The following is an 18,079-nucleotide window of genomic DNA, read 5'->3' on the forward strand; positions in this document are numbered from 1 at the left end:
ACACCCAAGTGGTCAAATCCACTCATAAGCGACTTTTTCCACGCTTTTGTGATTTTTGGCAATTGATTTAATGTGTCATTCATAGATTTTTATTGCGTCGTTTTATTGCCGTCTTTAACTTCCGATTTACCACAATTGGCCCGCTCGGACACTGTCCTGGCCAAACAACATCCACCCACCACCCACCGCCCACAGCCACGCCCACTGCGCACCAGGGTCCTGTGTGGGATCTTAACAGGGAAATCATGTACTCGCCGTACTTTACTTTATTTATTGCCATTTTTAATACCGCCCGCCTCGGCAGCCTGGACACTTTAACGCCCTGCGCTTGTCGCGAATGAGAGCTGGGCGGTCAGGGGCGGCGGGTAGGTGGGCGGGAGAGGGGGTCCAAGGGGCGGGTACAAGGGGCAGACCACTTTATGTTACAATAATGCTCCCCCGACGCTGGGCGCAATCGAATTGTCTCGGCCATAAAAATCAAAAAGGTAATTCGGTCGGACTCGGAATCGGGCTTTTGCATGGCTTCGGTTCGGACTGAAAACGCCCTTAATTATGGGGATATTTTACTTTATTTAATTTCCACTTACCAGCTTTTTATTGATACAGTTATTTGGGTAGTTCTTAACGAGAGTCAAATCTGCAAGGAAAATAAATATTTATTAGTGATATGTAAAACTATTGAGCAACTTATTATATTTCTTCATTGATAAATTAAAATTTTGTCATTAATTTCCTTTTTTATAAATTATAAGTTTATGCAAATGACAATTAAGCCATTATTATTTTTAAAACCTTATTCAATCAGAATTCTACATTTAATACTTTTCTTTTTTTAATCTATAACAAAATGTCAATGATTGGTGCTAGAATAAACATCTGCATTAAATTCAAAACCTTATTTATCGGTACTTATAAAAATATTCTCAAATATTTTTTTCATATTAGTTTAAATTAATATCTTGGTTATTAATTTAAAATTATTTAATTCTAGTTTTCATAACTAAAAAAATAATTACTGATGTTTAAGTTATCGTTTTATTCATGCCAATAATCCTCCGAAAATCGCACTAAGTAATTACTTATGATTAAGTTATTAGCTGTGCCGTTTTCCTCTTCAAATTACCGTGCCTAATGTAGTGAAATTCTATTGCGCAACGTCGTCAAATACTTTATTATATAGTAAATTTCAAAATAACTATTATGTCAGCAATCACTCTTTAAAATTGAGATGCAGAACTCACCGCCTCGAATGTTTCTTTGAAATGTACGATAAGAGAAGAAGAATATTTAACCCAATCACTTATGAATTTGTGGTTTGGCGAGCGTAATAATTATTGAAATAAAATCGTCGAACTCATAAAATCCGTTGAATAGCCGTCATTAAATATCGGGCCCGGAATAAATTTTCGATGCAGTTATAAATATTTTTTGTGTGCCTGGACTCACAAAGTAATGAACTTTTCAACATGTAAGAACTTAAAATTCCAGCATTTATGGCCACTGGTCAATATGTTAAATTGAACGGCATTATTATTGAATGACCCGCACACACACGCGCACTCGCCCCATCGAATCGGGATCGGTGTTCGGAATTAAGAATCTGGATCGGGAACAGGAGCTGCGATGGCGATTCGATGATATTATCCCAGGTGGAGGAGGGAAAAACGACGGCGGGCTGAATTAACAGAAAATTATTCGACGGAGGCGCGAACGCGACATGCGCATGCGATAACGACTCCGAAATTGTTAGAGAGCAACTAACACTAAAAAATTAAATTCAATATTTTGTTGTTTAGACAAAGCCCCACAGACGCGAATGCGAACGCGAAGAGAGCCGATCTCCCAGTTCCGATCTCCAAACCGCCGAACCCGAGCGCACAAACATGGGCGGAGGGGCGGTCCCAGGAGGGGGGCGCTGTTTCACACAAAACATTTTTTTTACATAGTATTATTTTGGGTTTTATGGCCCCACTGGCAGACAGAAAGAGACACAAAGACGCGAACAAGTGAACATTCAAATGCGATCCGAGATCGCGGAGTGAGGGGTTTCTTCTGCTTTTTTTTCTGTTTCTCGGGGGGAACTCAACGATCGCACCGCCAAAGTTCAAGAAGTATATTTTTTCTGTTTTCTGTTTGCCTTTTTACATTCGCGTTGCTTCCCTTAATTTTAATTATAACATTCTGCCTGCGCCTGTGTGCATCCGTGTGACTGCGGCCATTTCAAAAGACACTCACACTTGCACGAGACCCTCGCACTTGTATGACAAATCCACAATTGTTTGTACATACCATACGGCTTTTGGCTTATAGCGTATACTATATAGAGCCAAGTATACTCGTGCAGTGCCCATTAAGGCCGCACGAAGGCAAACTTTGCACATCTCAGCGGACTTTGCGGTTGGCTGCCAAAGCGGCAGCAAGCGTTGCGTGAAAAGTCGCAAGGAAAAGCCACACAGAGATAAATCACGCGATATCAGCCCATTGTTCTTGTATCCATTTTCCTGTTCCCAGTTTTCAGATTCAGCAAATTATTAGTATTCAGTTTCTTATGAAAAATAACCAATACACCGGGAACAGGCGAAGAATAATAGGACCAGTCTTGCACAGCCTTTTCTGTTTTCTTTTATATTAATAATACTTTATCAACTTTTACCAAAAGAATTCTGACTTAGTTCAAGCTAAAAATGTTTTTTTTATTAAAAGCAATTTAGAATTTTAGTTGGTTTATATACTTTATAATACTTTTGGTATTCCTGATTAATTCACACATAACGCATAAATTTGAAAAATTTTGAAAAAGCATTCTTTTCTACAATAAATTTTTTTCTTTTGAAAAATATTTCCTTTAAGGATAGATAATTATTTATTGTTAATAAAATACATTATTATTAGTATTTCTTGCCCTTTTTTTTAAACTAAATCTCAATAGACACCGAATCGAAGGCCGTAGTTGCCTGTTCTTTTTTTCTCAGTGAACAGAGCGGGAGGAGAAGCGAACACTACGCGGCTGCTTGATGGCCCATTCAGCTGGCCAAAAACTCATTTGCATAGGGGCCGGGCATTAATGGTCAGCGTTCTGGCCGATTCATGAAACCCGAGGCTCGTTTGAACAGCAAATAGATGTGCTGCCAAATGGGAAGTTGTCGAGATGGGAAGCTGTCTGCATCAACTTAATCCGAAGGCTAGTTAGTACTCGTACTAGCTGAAAGAAAGTCAACTGCCAGCAAAGTGCGCGCTGTGAGTGTAATTTGCTGGGGGTATCGTAAAAACGTCTTCGGCATCCTGATTCGTGCTACAAAACCCGTTTGGCCGGCTCTTGGCCTGCCAATCAAAGGCAAACCTGTTTCGCGTCAAGTGCGAAAACAAAAAGCAGCTTTGAAATTGCAACTAAACTGAAAATCAAGTTGAGCTTTAATTAAAAACCTGGAAAATACAATTAAAAAATACCCGTCAGCCGCAGCGGCAGCAACCTGTGCAATTAACTGTGGCGAAGGGGGGCAAAACCGCTGAACTGGCTAAAGGGGGGTCGACTGAAAAACCAAATTGTAGAAGAGTCTTGGCCAAGAGTGTTGTGTGTAGTTGGCCAGCCAACTGGCAAGTGGCAGAGGCTGAGCCACAGGCTGCATGTCCACATATATCTGTATCTGTATCTGTAGCCAAACGACTGGCATCTGTATCTGCTGGCCGTGAACAGAATTACGGACACTGATCACTGGACCGCCTCCCTCCCCATCCCCCGATCCCCGCCCCCCGATCGACGGCCTTGGGGGCTGATTGCCGTATTACCTGCTTTCGGCCCTGGCGCAAACAAACGAGAGGAGCGCGTAACGAGCGGCGGCTCTTGGCTTTTTCGAGGAGAAGTAATAAGCGTGTTTCATAAATTGAAAGCTGCCGCTGCCGCTGCCTCAGCCGCAAAACAAAACAAAAAAAATGAAAAAATTATAAAGGTAAGCTGGAAAAAAAACAGAAAAAACGCCATTTAGATTGCAATCTGGAAAGCGTTCGCCTCAAAAAATGGCGGTCGCACACACGAAACAAAAACTCGGCCATAAAACGCTTCAAAATTGCGGCTCTGAGCCAGAAAACAAAGCGGCAGCAAAAAAACGAAGACAACAGAAGCAACACACAAAAAATGCGAGTAATTATTTTTATTAAAGGAAAAAAAAACGAGCTGACCAACAGTTGCTAACGATGATGACCCCTGTCCCCTTCAACTCGCTTTCGGCCACTTTCTGTGCTGGTTTAATTAAGCTGGTCACACTCCGAGGGGGGAAAAAAGTCGGAATAACGAAGGGGAGGATGGGTAATGTTATTGGACCCCTTCTCGAATCTACTGATTTCGAGTTCTACCAAAACAAAAAATGTTAAGGGTGGGGTTTGTCCTTTTATCCACATCAGAGTTGGAAAAATCGATTTTAAAGGCAACGCTTTTCGATATTTTAACTCGCTTAATAATATTTTGATTGCAGATCGATTTGGGAGGAATTGAATTTCAAGGTAAATTCATTATTTAATTTTATATTCATTATATTAATTTCGTTTTTTCAGGTTCTTAGCTTTTTGGGATATGAAGGTGCATAGTCAATAAACTATGTAGGTATGTAATACGAAACCAACCACCTAATATTTCTTGTTTATATCTAACACAATATATATAAACCCTGTTTATTGAACATGTTTCCTTATTTAGCTTGATTAGCCACCCCAGTGCAAATCTGCTCTTAAGACCCTAGATTAACCAAAAGTCATGGCACAACAACAGAACATCAAATAAATGTCCAAAAACAAATATCAATTGGAAAAATGCCCTTGATGGCTCAATCTCCGGCGGTCAAAGTGTTCAAATAATTACCCATTCAGCGCGAAGAGAGGGAAAAACTGCGAAACTATGCGGAATATGCAACTGAAACAACAACCAATGGCAGCAATGTCGAAAGGAAGTTGAAAGCGTACCGAGTTGAGAGGAGTAGTAGAAATAGCAGTTTTTCATCCATCATAAATAATGTTAAGCGCCACGGCTGAGGGAAAAACATGCACGGTCCATTAACTTTTTGCGGAGTGGTGCGAGGAGTGGTTTGCAGAGAGGTTGGCGAAGTGGTGCGGCGGAGATTCTGGCTTCCACGTCATCACACAGAGAAGAACAGAAACCATTTAGGGGTGCCCAATAAAATCATCAAAGTTACGAAACTCAAAATCTGATCGATATGGCAAAAAAAATGAAAAGAAAGACATTTGTCATGTATACCTATTAAAATTTCAAAAAGATTTTAAATTACTTACTTATTTTATTAATAAAATATTTGTAAAATATTGATTTGATATTTTAAATTCAAAGGTTTTAAATCATTGGAGTTATTTCAATTTAAAATGTTTGCAACATTTTCTTTGCGTGCAGCCAGCCGACCTCGACACCAAAAAAACCACCGCACCACCATCGATGGGCTGACATTTTGAAAGCTGCGCGAGATTTGTGGCCGGGGGAAATGTGCCGCAGAGAAAAGGCCAGAGGGAAAACTAGTTGGAAATTCAGTTTTTACTTTTTGGCAACTTTTTCACGGACTCCACACACTCGTGTGCGATTGTTGGTGCGAGTGTGCGTGAGTGCTGGGGCCAAAGGTTGAGCTGAGGTTAAGTGGGCTCAGATTGGAGCCGAAATACGCCTTTTGGCAAGCTTTTCTGCTCTGATGCCCGACTACTGGCGAGCTATTTCTTTTATTATTCATATTATTTTAATTACGCTCGCCCGCTGCGCTGCTTCCTTTTAATCTTAAGTGCCAATAAAATTAATTGTGAAGCGGTTAAGACGCCTAGGATTGTGCATTTAGTTACAAAGCGCGGGACCATTAAACCTGCATCAAACAGTGTGACTCACACGGCGATCGAGTCAAGTTCGGAGCGTCTAAAGGTTAAGTGCACCGCTGTGACTTGGACTCTCCGGGGAATATGTCGATTGGAATGCACAGAGCAGATTTCAGCGACATTAAATAATTACAATCATATCCAACCGAGCGCTCCTTGAATGTTATGATTTTGGTAAAAATATCCGTCGGCTAAATTTGAGCTGTTTGTTGACAATAAACAGTATTTATAATGACACAGTATTTTAATAGAAACTATAAAAACTCATTTAAATCAATTTAAAATATACCAATTTTTATTTCTTATTGAACCTAATACTGTTATTAAAAACAAATTCGTTTAGTCAAATATTCAAACTTTCTAGCTTTTCTTGCTAAAAAATAAACATTATTTTAATAACATTAATTTAATAATAAAGGAAAATATGAAAATGATCATAATGGTTATTGCATATTAAAAATAAAATACGTAAATTATTTGACCCATAAAACTAATATTTTTTCTTAACATAAGGTGCTTAAATTTCATTTGTATAATTGACTGCGTCTATCTTAACAATGCAATTTGCCTAAGAGAGTTTTTCCCGAAAATGTATTCAGACCGGAAAAGTGCAGCAGCTGCATGGAAAACAAAGGCAAGGAAACACAAAACAAGGCAGCGCTGCCGCTGTCGACGTCGCAGCAGCGGCCATGAGTGAGCGGCGAAGTCACCACACCGAAACTCACCTCTGCCGGCCATAATGGCCAACATGAGTGCGAGCGAGGTGGCGATTCAGCGATCGCCGTGCAAGAGCGAGAGGCAAGAGCAATGGCGGCCGCATGGCGCCGAGGAAGAGCACATCCCACTTTTGCGAGAGCGGGAGGCAGATAGTTCGGCACATGCACTGTGCGAAATGGATAAAAAAAGAGAAGACCGCAATAAAAAATAAACGCTTTTTAATTGCAACCGATGAATCAGCGGCGAAATGTCAAAGCAAAAAGCAAAACGCCAAACAATGCCGAAAATGCACAATCAAATCAGAGCCCCACGCCTAGTGAAATTATTGCTAATATAAAAATATTTTGTTGGCTCGTAAAAAACCCATGCAAATACAATATTTTAAGGTCTAATTTTTTGACGAGTTTTTAAACGATTGTAAAACTCTTTCCCCACACACAACAACACAACAGGCTTTCCTCGCTTTTACGATTGAGAGGGCCATTCATGTGTTTTGGTTTGGGCGAGTGAATTATGGGCCGGTCGCAAAAGACACGAGTCCCCAGTTCGGGATGGTATATGGGTATATGGTATGTGGTATAAGGTATACGGCCCAGTATCTTTTGTGGCTCTTTATGCTCGGAGCCAGTGTGACAAAGCCGGCTAAACTGCGTGGCGTTTATTACGTGAGTTATGACACCTTTGGCAGCCATTCCGGCACTACCAGACAAACTATTAACAATGCCAAATTAATTGCAAAACAATAAAAGCCGCACTGAATACTGCATAGAAATGAGCGATTCCGATTCCGATTGCTATTACGATTACGATTCCGCATCGTCAGGTAGCCCTCGTAAAAATGCCAATTACAAAAATCACAACAAATCATAAAAGTTTTTTAATAGCACACCGAGCGGCGGCTTTTGGCATTTCTCATTTCCCATCTGCCGTGCTGGCAGCCATCAATCAGTGCGGCCGGGGCCATCAATCAATCAATCAATCTCTGCACGATAGCCGCAAAAGTTTATTTAATAAGCAATTCGAAGTGAATAAATTCGAGTGCACATATACATATTGGCTTTATGTGTGGGAACTCGACTCTTCAGTAGGGCCTATTCCGCGATTCGATTGGCAGCCAGAGCAATCGAGAGGTGCTAACAAGGTTCTTTTTATGCCCGAGCCCATAAATACACTTGTTCTACGCGCTCCCCCGCTCGCATGCACGAACATATTGTAAAACAATTATCACCTGTTGCAAATTATTCGGATTTTATGCCCGCCGCGTAATATCAGTGGCTGCTACGCTCCAACGTCCGCTCCTCCGCTCCTCTGCCGCTCGCCCAGTCGCTCATAAATACTGCAGAGACATCATAAAAATGTTTGAAGCACCGCCGACAACAACAACAGCGAGCCCCATAAATCCTGATTATGGTCTCTGGATTTATTGCACGTGGCTGGCTGCCCAAAACGCCGATCGCCCTTTTGCACGGGGATTCGGGGGTTTCCGGGGGAGCTGGACATTTGTAGCTACAAATGTTCCCCCTTTCCCCGCTTCAAAATGCAGTCAAATCAAATTAGATTGCTTAAGGGAAAAACATATAAATTGGCTATTCATTTGGCATGTATTTTAAGGTGTCTGCAAATATCTTAAATAAAATTAATTGTTTTTCCTATATTTTCTCCAAATCAAAACAATCATTCGATTAAAAAATAGATTAATCAATTTGACTAATTTATTGTAAAACCGGAATAAAAGATTTATGTTATTTTTATAAAAACAAACAAAAATTGAGTTTTAATCACTCAACCGATTTAATTTCCCACATAAATAATAAACAATCTATATACCCATTAAATAAAACATGAAATATGGGCTTTAAAAAGGCTTCAAACCGAACAAAGCCCATTTTTTCTCCGTGAATGTGCCAAAAAGCTGAAAAGTTGCACAAACAATCAATAAACAGTATTTACCATTATTGACTGCAAAGGCAGATTGCATTTTCATTGCAGCCATAGATCCGGTAAACAAACGCGTTTCTTTGTCCAGCTCTGCTTGTAAATAAAGTCGGACATTGTTTATGGAAACATTTCTGGGCAAATAAACAGGACCGGGTCGCTGAATGCAAATGAACTGATTTAATGTCTCTGGCGTTTTGGCCAACTCGTGTTTATTTGCCCGCCGGCAGTTTGTTCACCTCCCGAGTGGCTTCTGAACGGCAAAAAAAAAAGAAAAACAGAGAACAAGAATCCACAATTATACTGAAAAGCTAAGGAGATGCAGAGGAAAGCCCAATGGCCATTTGCCTGGGACGCTGACTAATCAGACGACCGACTGGGGCCAAATAAAAAGTGACACTTTTATAGGGCACTTCGGAATGCGCCGCGGGTCGTCTTAGCACTATCGACCATGGTCTATGGCCTATGGACTATGGTCGAGCATAACCAGTCGCATTTGCATATGCCTCCGAACTGGTGGACGCTCCATTTGCATACATATATGCATCTGCCAGTTTGTAGATGCAGGTCCAACATCCGCGGCCTAACGAGGCGGGGACAAAATGTAAAGGCGTTTTATGGATCCGCAGAGTCAGTGTCCGAAAAACAACAAAAAAAAAACCTAAAAAGGAGAAAAGAACAGAAAAATGTAGAACGGCCACCCTGCGGACTGTATCTGTATCGAATGGATGCGAGAATATCTCTCTGGCTGAAATTAGGGCATAGGCATGGCCTGCACGCGCACCAAATCAAAATATGTATTTGTATATTTATACAACAGAAATGTCAAGCCCGCAGAAGACCCTCCCCCGCTCCTGATTTTAGCTCCCCGTCGAGCTCTATTTGCGTCCAGTTAACGCGGCCGGGTCATAAAAAGAAAGCCGTCCGTGCGTCGGCCCAAAAACGGTACAACTCTCGCCGCGAGCCGAGATTCAAATTTTCCGTTTAGCATCCCAGTTTCCCCTCTCCACACAATTCGTTTTATGATTTTATTGCATTTACGCATATTGCCCTCCGTTGTCGATGTCGATGTGATGTCGATGCCCAACTGATTTATGGTGGCGACGGTTGGACGAACCAAAGGAACCGGAGCACCAGAGAACCCTTTTCGCCCTTAGTCCTTTGCCCAGCCCAAAAATGTTCCATCGTTCGTTCCATCGGCATATTCAAAACTCAAACAAAGGCAAAGAGACCGTGAACAATGAAATTAGAGCAACACATTGAGGGTGACTGGCGAGATAGGAACGGATCCAGAGATATTGTACACAAAAGGATTGTTTGCTTATGTAACTTTCTAAAATATTACCCCTACTGCTGTACTCCTTCCTCCGGAGGCAGTTTCAGTTGTAAATTACACTGCTCGAGTGGAAGTCTAAAGGGCAAGACGGTATCTGTACATCGTATTCTGAGGATAAAAATACTGCAAGAAATATTTTATCATTTTTGAAGTACTGAATTAAACTACAATAAAATACTCTTATAAGAAGCTGAAATGAGGAAAAATTATTTCACTCCTTTAAATAAAAAAGTGGTCTTAATGATATTTTGATTCCTTTAAATTATATTTTATAATGATATAAGAATATTTAGAACGATTTCCATTTTCAAATTATTATTATCGATTTGTACATAATGTTGTTTGATTTAATACCAATATATCTTCCTAAAAAACCACTCTCAGCACTTTTGATTTGGCTGAGCTTAGCAAAACTAAGTTCCAACTTATAACCACAAAAACTTCAAATGCCATCTAACCGAGGGCATGAAAAAGTTTAAAGAAAAGATAACGAAATATAAAACCACCTCGACAACAACTGCGGAGAGAAGAGGAGGTCCGATATTCGAGGACCGGCGAAGAGGCATAAAAAATTCAACGAAAACACTGGACAAGATGGGTTCGGAATGGGGTACTCCGAATGGAGTGGCTGCCCAACCTTCATGCCTATAAATCCATCGAAATAATGGATCGGATAAGAGGCGCGCATTCGAGATGAGTTCCAGTCGCGCCGTCAAGTGGGTTGAGTGCCCACACGATGGCCATTCCCATCCCATTCTCATTCGCATTGCCTGAGATACAGCGATATCCAGACAGACGGACAGCGGATGGGTAAATGGAAAGATTGAAAGATGGAGAGATGGAAAGACTGGCTGGAACTGAAACTGGGACCCCGTCCTCAAACTTGGCTGAGCCACCGCAACGAATCGTGCAGCGAGAAGGGGCCACAAATGGGGGCAGGCAGTTGGTATATCGGGTATCTGGCCGTATCTGTATCTCTCGGATACACTTGGCTTGGTTCCCCGGTTCAACGTACGCTCCATGTGCAACGGCACAGCGGAAATGACAGCGACAAACCGAGAGGAAAATGGCAACAACTATGGCGCATCGAAAGTGGCTTTTAACCCCTGCTGCCCGGCCTGCCATCTGGACCATATGCCGCCATGCCAAATCCCTAATCCCGAATCCTGAGTCCTGAATCCCAAAACCCAAACCCACCACCAACCCAATTTTGGGACTCATCAAAAATTCCAAATACGTTTCAAATTTAATATGTGCATTTATCCCGGTCGCCGGATCGCAGTTTCTCCACTGATTGCCAGCGGCGAAACATTCTCTTCACTCCTTCACCGCGCTCCTTTATGGGGCTTAAATATGTATAACCCCCGGGCTCCGTACGTGTCTGCGTTATATGTAATATTTCGACTAAAAATTCACGCCCTGCGTTATTCTATCAACACCTCCGCTGCGCATTGTTGTTGTGCCACTACAACCCCCTTCCCGCGGCTGGAAAAACGATGGCGGAGGGCGGACTGGCATACGAAATGAGATTTGTGGCAGCCAACCCGAAGTTTTTGGGGTCTGAGTCGCAGGATTTGCCGGCGGGGGTTCTTGGGGAGCAATGGGGATTACGGATAAGTCCCGGACGGGGCTCACGTGTCAGCTGCGTGGCTCTACCCGAATGCATAAATACATATTTGATATACGTATGTATGCTGTACATAATTCGTTATTCATGCTCGTAAACTAAAACAGCTCGACTTCAGGTGCATTTTTAAAACTCATTAGCCGACCATAATGATAATAGTGAACGGGAACGCATAATATGATTTAAGAAATGATGAACAATCATAAGGTAGCTCCAGTGGACAGCATTTAATAACCAATAATTACAGCTGTGATTTTTAATAATATTATGGAATTTATATAATTTATTTGCAACAGATTTAAATGACAATTAAAACGTTATTTAATATGGAAACTATTTTAAGTTCACAGGGAAGCCCTAGTAAAACAGCTCGAGTTTTAATGAAGGTTGTTATTTTTATTTTAGTCACAAATGTATGCATAAAACGACAAAAATTCATGATTGTAAAGTTTAAATGATTGTAGTTTTACTTTTAATTACAATTAATCATTTCACAAGTTAATTGGAACACTAATTTAAATTATTTATATGCCGATAAATCTATTGTAGATGCTTTTGGATTTTTCACGAATTTAAAAAGATATTGTACATTTTTGAAGATTTGTGAGTTTTAAAAAATTTAAATCGGATTTTTGTTTAAAAAAAATGTATTAATTATTTTAACTTTGTATCTGCACATTGAATAGTTACAAAATATCTTATTATTTTTTCCCATATACAAATCCCCTGATCCCATAGAAATATATGGACCATACATCATTTCCGTGGGTGGCTGACTGACTTGAAATTGAGATTTTCCTTTCACATACCCCATTGAAATGTATGCGAAATGCAGATGAGCCTTGATTTCAATATTGTTTTTAGCCAACGGCAAAGTAAAACTTGACATTTTGAGTGCCGCCGGCGAGCGAAAAGCGAACAAAGCCCAAAAAAAGAAACAGAATTATAGTTCGTGTAATGAAGTTATTACGAGTCTTAATGTTGAAATTTATGCGCGGCCATTAAAAATCGAAAGACACGTTTTTCGAATATTTTAGCTTTGGCCGTCGCTGTTGCCGTCGCATAAATTAGGCGACGTGACTTGTTTGCGCCGCCCGATAACGAACCCGGTCGGAGGTTCCTCGGTTTCTCGGTTCTCCAAGCCCCTCAATTCCCCCCTTAATGACTGGGGGAGTGGCCGATATCGGCCATAATATCGCTGGATCCCAGGCTGAATTTACAATGCAAATTCCCGGCGCAGACTTAATCGAAATGCGCGCAAAATGGAACCGAAGATGACACGATCGGCGGATTGCAGTTGCCCATCCTCATCATCATCATATCCCCATCCTCGTGGAGCAGTTTGTGCAAGCTTCAAGAGCTGCACTTTGTTGCAGGTTGGCGGAACATATTAATTGCATTTTATTGGCCTGCCACTGCCGAGTGACTCTGAGCCAGCGATTCCAGATTCAAGATTCTGAATTCGAATCCGATTCCGACTGCGGCTGTTTGCAATTTAATAACGCGCATTAAAATCACAGATTTATGGGCTACACGCAATCCGATTTCACGATCCCAACTGCAATGGCGATGGCGATGGCTTGGAAACCGCATATTCGCTTCCAACTCCTTTTAGCCAACATGCATATGGATGAGATGGCTCTTTCGCCGCGCTTTTCATTCGCTTTTCCGGCTCACCCTTTTTCCCCCAAACCAGCGACAGCTGTCGGGGGTTAGAGAGGCCATTAAACAAACGCCGAGATAATTAAAATATCTGAAAGGCCTGAGTCTTCGGCAAATTCCTCGCTGCAAAACGGCGCTTTAGCAAAATTTCATTAAACATTTTAATTGCCGCCATTTTGTGACTGCCCTGACAACTTTTGTTTCAAATTATTCGCATTCCAGTTGCGATTTCCCGAAAATGAAATACAATTTCGGAACCCTTTTTGCCCCGTTCCCTTTTACGTAATCACTTTGGCACGCAAACCCATTCCCATTCCCACACCCACGTCCACCAACCCGATTTCAATTCCGATTCCCCCAGCAAACACGCAATTTTAAAACAAGACTCACGCATCTCCCGACCACACGGACACACCCCATTCGCCAAGGGTTTTCGTCCTGCCGGAAAAAAGGGGGAGGTGGAGTTCCTCGAAATGGGATTCAAGTGCGAAATGGCCCAAGGACTGCCGCACCATCCACCATCCTGATTTAGCTGCTTCGATTGCGTAACTTTTCCTCTGCGTAAATGTGTAATTTCCCCAGCCGCCGCACTCTAAATTTAGTTAATGAACATTGTCGCTGCTGCGCTGCAGGAAATCTCCGGCCGGGAAAAGTCCCCGTTCCTGTGAATGGACCCAAAACTCAAACTCTGAAAACAGCCCCCTCGAAAACTCAGCAATGGATGTGGATGTTTGTATGTATCCGAGTGACATGGAAAGACTCACGCACGCACATTTTTGAAAGTAAACAAAATTAGACATGATTATGTTTGTGCCGGGGGACATAAAATAAATTGGCTCCCAACTAATCTCACGTGCACGACGGTTTGGGTTCTACGAGGGTTCATATATGTATGAGCCAGACGGAAGATAATGGTTAAAAGTTTTCTGCTCCAAAAGAATTTGGAACTTTGTCAGTGGCGAATTTAGAATTTATTTTATTCCATCAATTTAATATGTATTTTAATATTTAATTAAATATAATGCATATCCACCTTAAATTTATTAATCAAATAAAAAAAGCTATATTCCATTATTATTGGTCATATATTTAAGTTAAGTGCAATTAATTTGACTACAAAAGTGAATAACCACTTAACCATTGGGACTTTAAATAAATTTAATGAGGCAAAATTAGGGCTATGAATTTGACGATGCAATAAAATAAAATGGTGAACTTTGTCGTTAGTTTCTCAAGTGTCTGTAAAAACAATTCAAAAATAAAATATCTAATATAAATGAGTATTTCTCTTTAGAATGAAATTCTATGTATGTATTTTGGCATTTAAATAGCGAGCGACAAACTTTAGCAAAGGTGTATGCCACACATGCACGGCTCTATAAATATTCATATGTGCGCAGTTCCAAGCATTTTCAGAACCCATCTGTCGGTGGAAAAAAGCCAATTTAATTTGGGACAGTAACGGGAGTGGAGAGCATCTGATGGCGCACAAATAAGTGTCGATAATAATAATATGTAAGAGCTGCTCAGGGTCGTCGGCTATGCCATATGGGGCCGTATTCCCGGCGGAAGTCGCTTTCGGGCCGAGGCAGACAAATGTGGAGCAAATGCTGGCGATTCTGTCACTTCCACGGAATCGAGAAACTTGTGCTGGCCGCGTTTTCCCTGGGAATTTAGTTGGCGGCAAATGGAAATGCGAAAGCGAATGGATATGGAAATATATTCGCGATCGCAGGAGGCCACAGTTGCCACGTTGCTATGCCCAAGAACTTCTTGGAAGACGAATTTCATCTGTACGTGCACTGGCAGTTTCCCTTTTCATGCTCGTTCCCATTCCCATTCCAACTCCCATTCCCATTCTCAGTCTTGTAGCTACATGCTTGGGTGACTCCGGCTTCCTTCCTCCGCAGAAACACGATTTCAAAGGCATTTCAATGGGACAACACGTCCCGCGGGGACCAACGAGGCAACTCTCGAACAATTGCACTCGAAATTGTCCAGAGATAAAACCCGACAACTGGCAATTCGGGGGATGGGGCGGCTGTTGTCGTCAAGCGACGATGACTCCACCCCCGGCAGTCAGATTCTGCCTTCCATCTGTCCTCCATTTTACCTCCTATATTAATATACTACTTGGTTTCGAAGGAACTAGGAATTTCCGAAAAGAACACACACGCTAGATTCAATATCAGCAAAATTGAAAAATTAATGGTCAACCAGAGGCTAAATAGTTTATATTTATGTGTTCCTATTTCAAGGGTCACTGGATTATCTGGAATTCTTGACTTCAGATTTCGAATGGAGCCTCGCTTTGGTTGCCTAATCTTGATTTATTCGAAAACTTTAGCCTTGTAATTGGCTCAGCCATATATTTTGACTTTGTATTTAAATTGAAATATATTTAAAATGACACTGATTACTTATTTGTCGGTTGAACTTATGATCCCGAGTTTAAAATGATGAAATGCTTAGACACAATTTAATATTGATTTATACGAGAACTTTAGCCATGTAATCGCATACATTAATGTATTTAATTATTAAATTAAATGAAAAAATAAAAAAAAAATTGGTTTAGCTCTAAAGCAATATTAATTTTAAAGAATATGGGGTTAATATAATTAAGCCTTTTATCCTGTTTTATGAAACGCAGCGGTCTCTGTTGTCGATTCGGCGCACTAAAGAGGATAGCTCCCAGTTCACAAACCCATAACACGCACACAGCTCCCCTAGCGGGGAAGTGACGAACTACCAGCGCATTAACTGCCTTTTCAACCCAACAAACATTTGCGAGAGGAGAGTTTCAGAAAACTCGGATTATAAGAAAACGCGTCTTATACGCACGCTCCGAGAGAAAAACTGCCTACCAAAACCGGTTAAAGGTACACTTTAAAAATAGTTATACGTTTATTTAAGTCTTAGTATAAAAGGAAACAATATTTTTAAAATGTGTTGAAAGTCCATGGATTGACAAAAATCACACTAATAAGTTTTAATTGGTGGACTATAAAAAAGCGACCGGTTAACCTAGTTACAAGCTAAAACATCCGACAAAGATTAAATTTTTGGCACGTTTTGGATTTATTGTATTATCATTAAGTTCACTGACGTGTATAAGACCACATCACGTATACGCAACGTGGTGTGGGTGAAAATTTTTAAATGGCTAATGCAAATGATAAAAGGATACAATTGTTTATTTTTTTTTTGAATATTATAAAATCTAGTTAACAAAATAAGTAGGGGTCTTAAAAAAAGTGAAATAAATAAGAAGAAGAACCAATAACCAATTAACCAATAATATCCATTAAATGTATATCAATATAATTATAAAAAAAAGTATATTAATGTAGATTATTTTCACTATCAATAAAATGGGATTTAAGAATAAGCTGACCATCGTTTTTTTCAGTGGTCTTACTCGCAGCTCAGCATCTTTCCTCTCTGTCACTCTTTCTATTGCTTCACTGGTATCCCTCTCTCCTTCTCTCTCTCTCTCTCGGTTTCTCACTTGGCCCAGCCCAATGGCTGAGCGGTGCACACACCCCCGAAGGTAAAAAGTCCCGGCTCAAGGCGGACCATCATGGCCGCCGCCGTTCGCGTGAGAGATTGGTCGTTATGGCCGACGCGCCGCTTAGCGAGTTGTATACTATTTTATAGTACGCATGTCGGGGGCAGGACCCAAATTTTAAACCCGTTTTTTCACTGCGTTTTAATCAACTCGGCATTTTATGGCCAGCTAGCTAGCCGAACCGTAAAGGCCCAGCCACCTTGGCGCGATTAAGGGATATTTATGAAATTATGACCGCAATTACGTTCCCACAAAGGTGAGAGGGTATGAGATGAGGTGCCGCATGTAGAACGCCAAAACCGCACGCAACTTCTTCGATGGCCGTTCGCAGTTTGATGGCCGATGGCTGACGACTGTGACTGGCGCTAATGACTTTAGTACCTCCCATAAATCCACACAAACGGAGCGGCATTCATTGAGCGGTTGTGCTATTAAGTGCGCCATCAACGATGGCGCTCAATTGAGGAGATTCCTCCATAAAACGGCCAAACGGCAGAAAGGCAGGAGTCCTGGTCTTGGCGGCTCGGAATGCACTTAACACCTGATCGGTAATGAAGTGTGCACGGCAGCGATGTGTGGGTGCTATTTTCGGATTGTATTTTTAGCCATTTACCGATTTGGGAATTTGATTGAGAAAGGCTGAGAGGCCCTGTCATAAAATGATTGACGCAATCACACGCTTCAATTATGTCGGTATGTTTATGAAATCCATTGAAGAGTTCCATGGATTTCAAAACTGTTGCCAGACAATAAAGAATAGCCTATCAGCCAGACATAATGTTTTATGTATTTATTATCAGTCAAAGAAGCTCATGTACATCATCTAAACGGGACGTGATTTATGATTAGAACTCTCGATTAAGGTTAAGTCTTTGACATTGGGATTAACCGAAATGTATTGCGGAAATAACCCCCTGCGTGTGGGCATTTAATTACTCGCTCTGAATAATGTGTTCATTAAATTGAAATTTCTAATCGAATTGGGTAAGACACATGTATAAAACAGGCACTTCCCACAAAAAAACACAAAAATATTGAAGAAAAATATAAAATAGGAACATACTTCATTATAAATACAAAAAATCCATGAAGTAAATATTAAAATAATGTTTTCCCTTAAACTGAATGGATTTATAACTTCATATCGTTTAATAGACTAATTTTTCATTTATTGGTATGCTTTTTGGACTTAAAATTAATTTCTTTTAAATTTTTCAAGGGGATCGAAGACACAAAAGGTCATAAAACAATCGCAGTAAACGCTTACAAATGCTGATCAAGAATAAATTTACTTAAGAGGTTCGAAATCGTTTCCCTTCATACTTCTGCTCAAGGGAATAAATATAAACCAATCCTTTTTAACTTTTTGATT

The 18,079-nt window shown here is 40.8% G+C and overlaps 1 long non-coding RNA gene across 2 annotated transcripts; it reads left to right on the plus strand.

Annotated features, from left to right (window-relative positions):
• Positions 1-3,304: 3,304 nt before the first annotated feature.
• Positions 3,305-5,178, plus strand: LOC138913571 (uncharacterized). 2 transcript variants are annotated; one of them, XR_011419352.1, is made up of 4 exons: positions 3,305-3,947; positions 4,470-4,497; positions 4,549-4,597; positions 4,691-5,178. It is a non-coding gene; the product is annotated as an uncharacterized lncRNA (long non-coding RNA). The 2 variants fall into 2 exon arrangements; XR_011419351.1 differs by having other exon boundaries at positions 3,305-4,497.
• Positions 5,179-18,079: the final 12,901 nt, after the last annotated feature.

This window comes from Drosophila takahashii, chromosome 3R (assembly GCF_030179915.1).
Source record: "Drosophila takahashii strain IR98-3 E-12201 chromosome 3R, DtakHiC1v2, whole genome shotgun sequence".
NCBI lineage: Eukaryota > Metazoa > Arthropoda > Insecta > Diptera > Drosophilidae > Drosophila > Drosophila takahashii.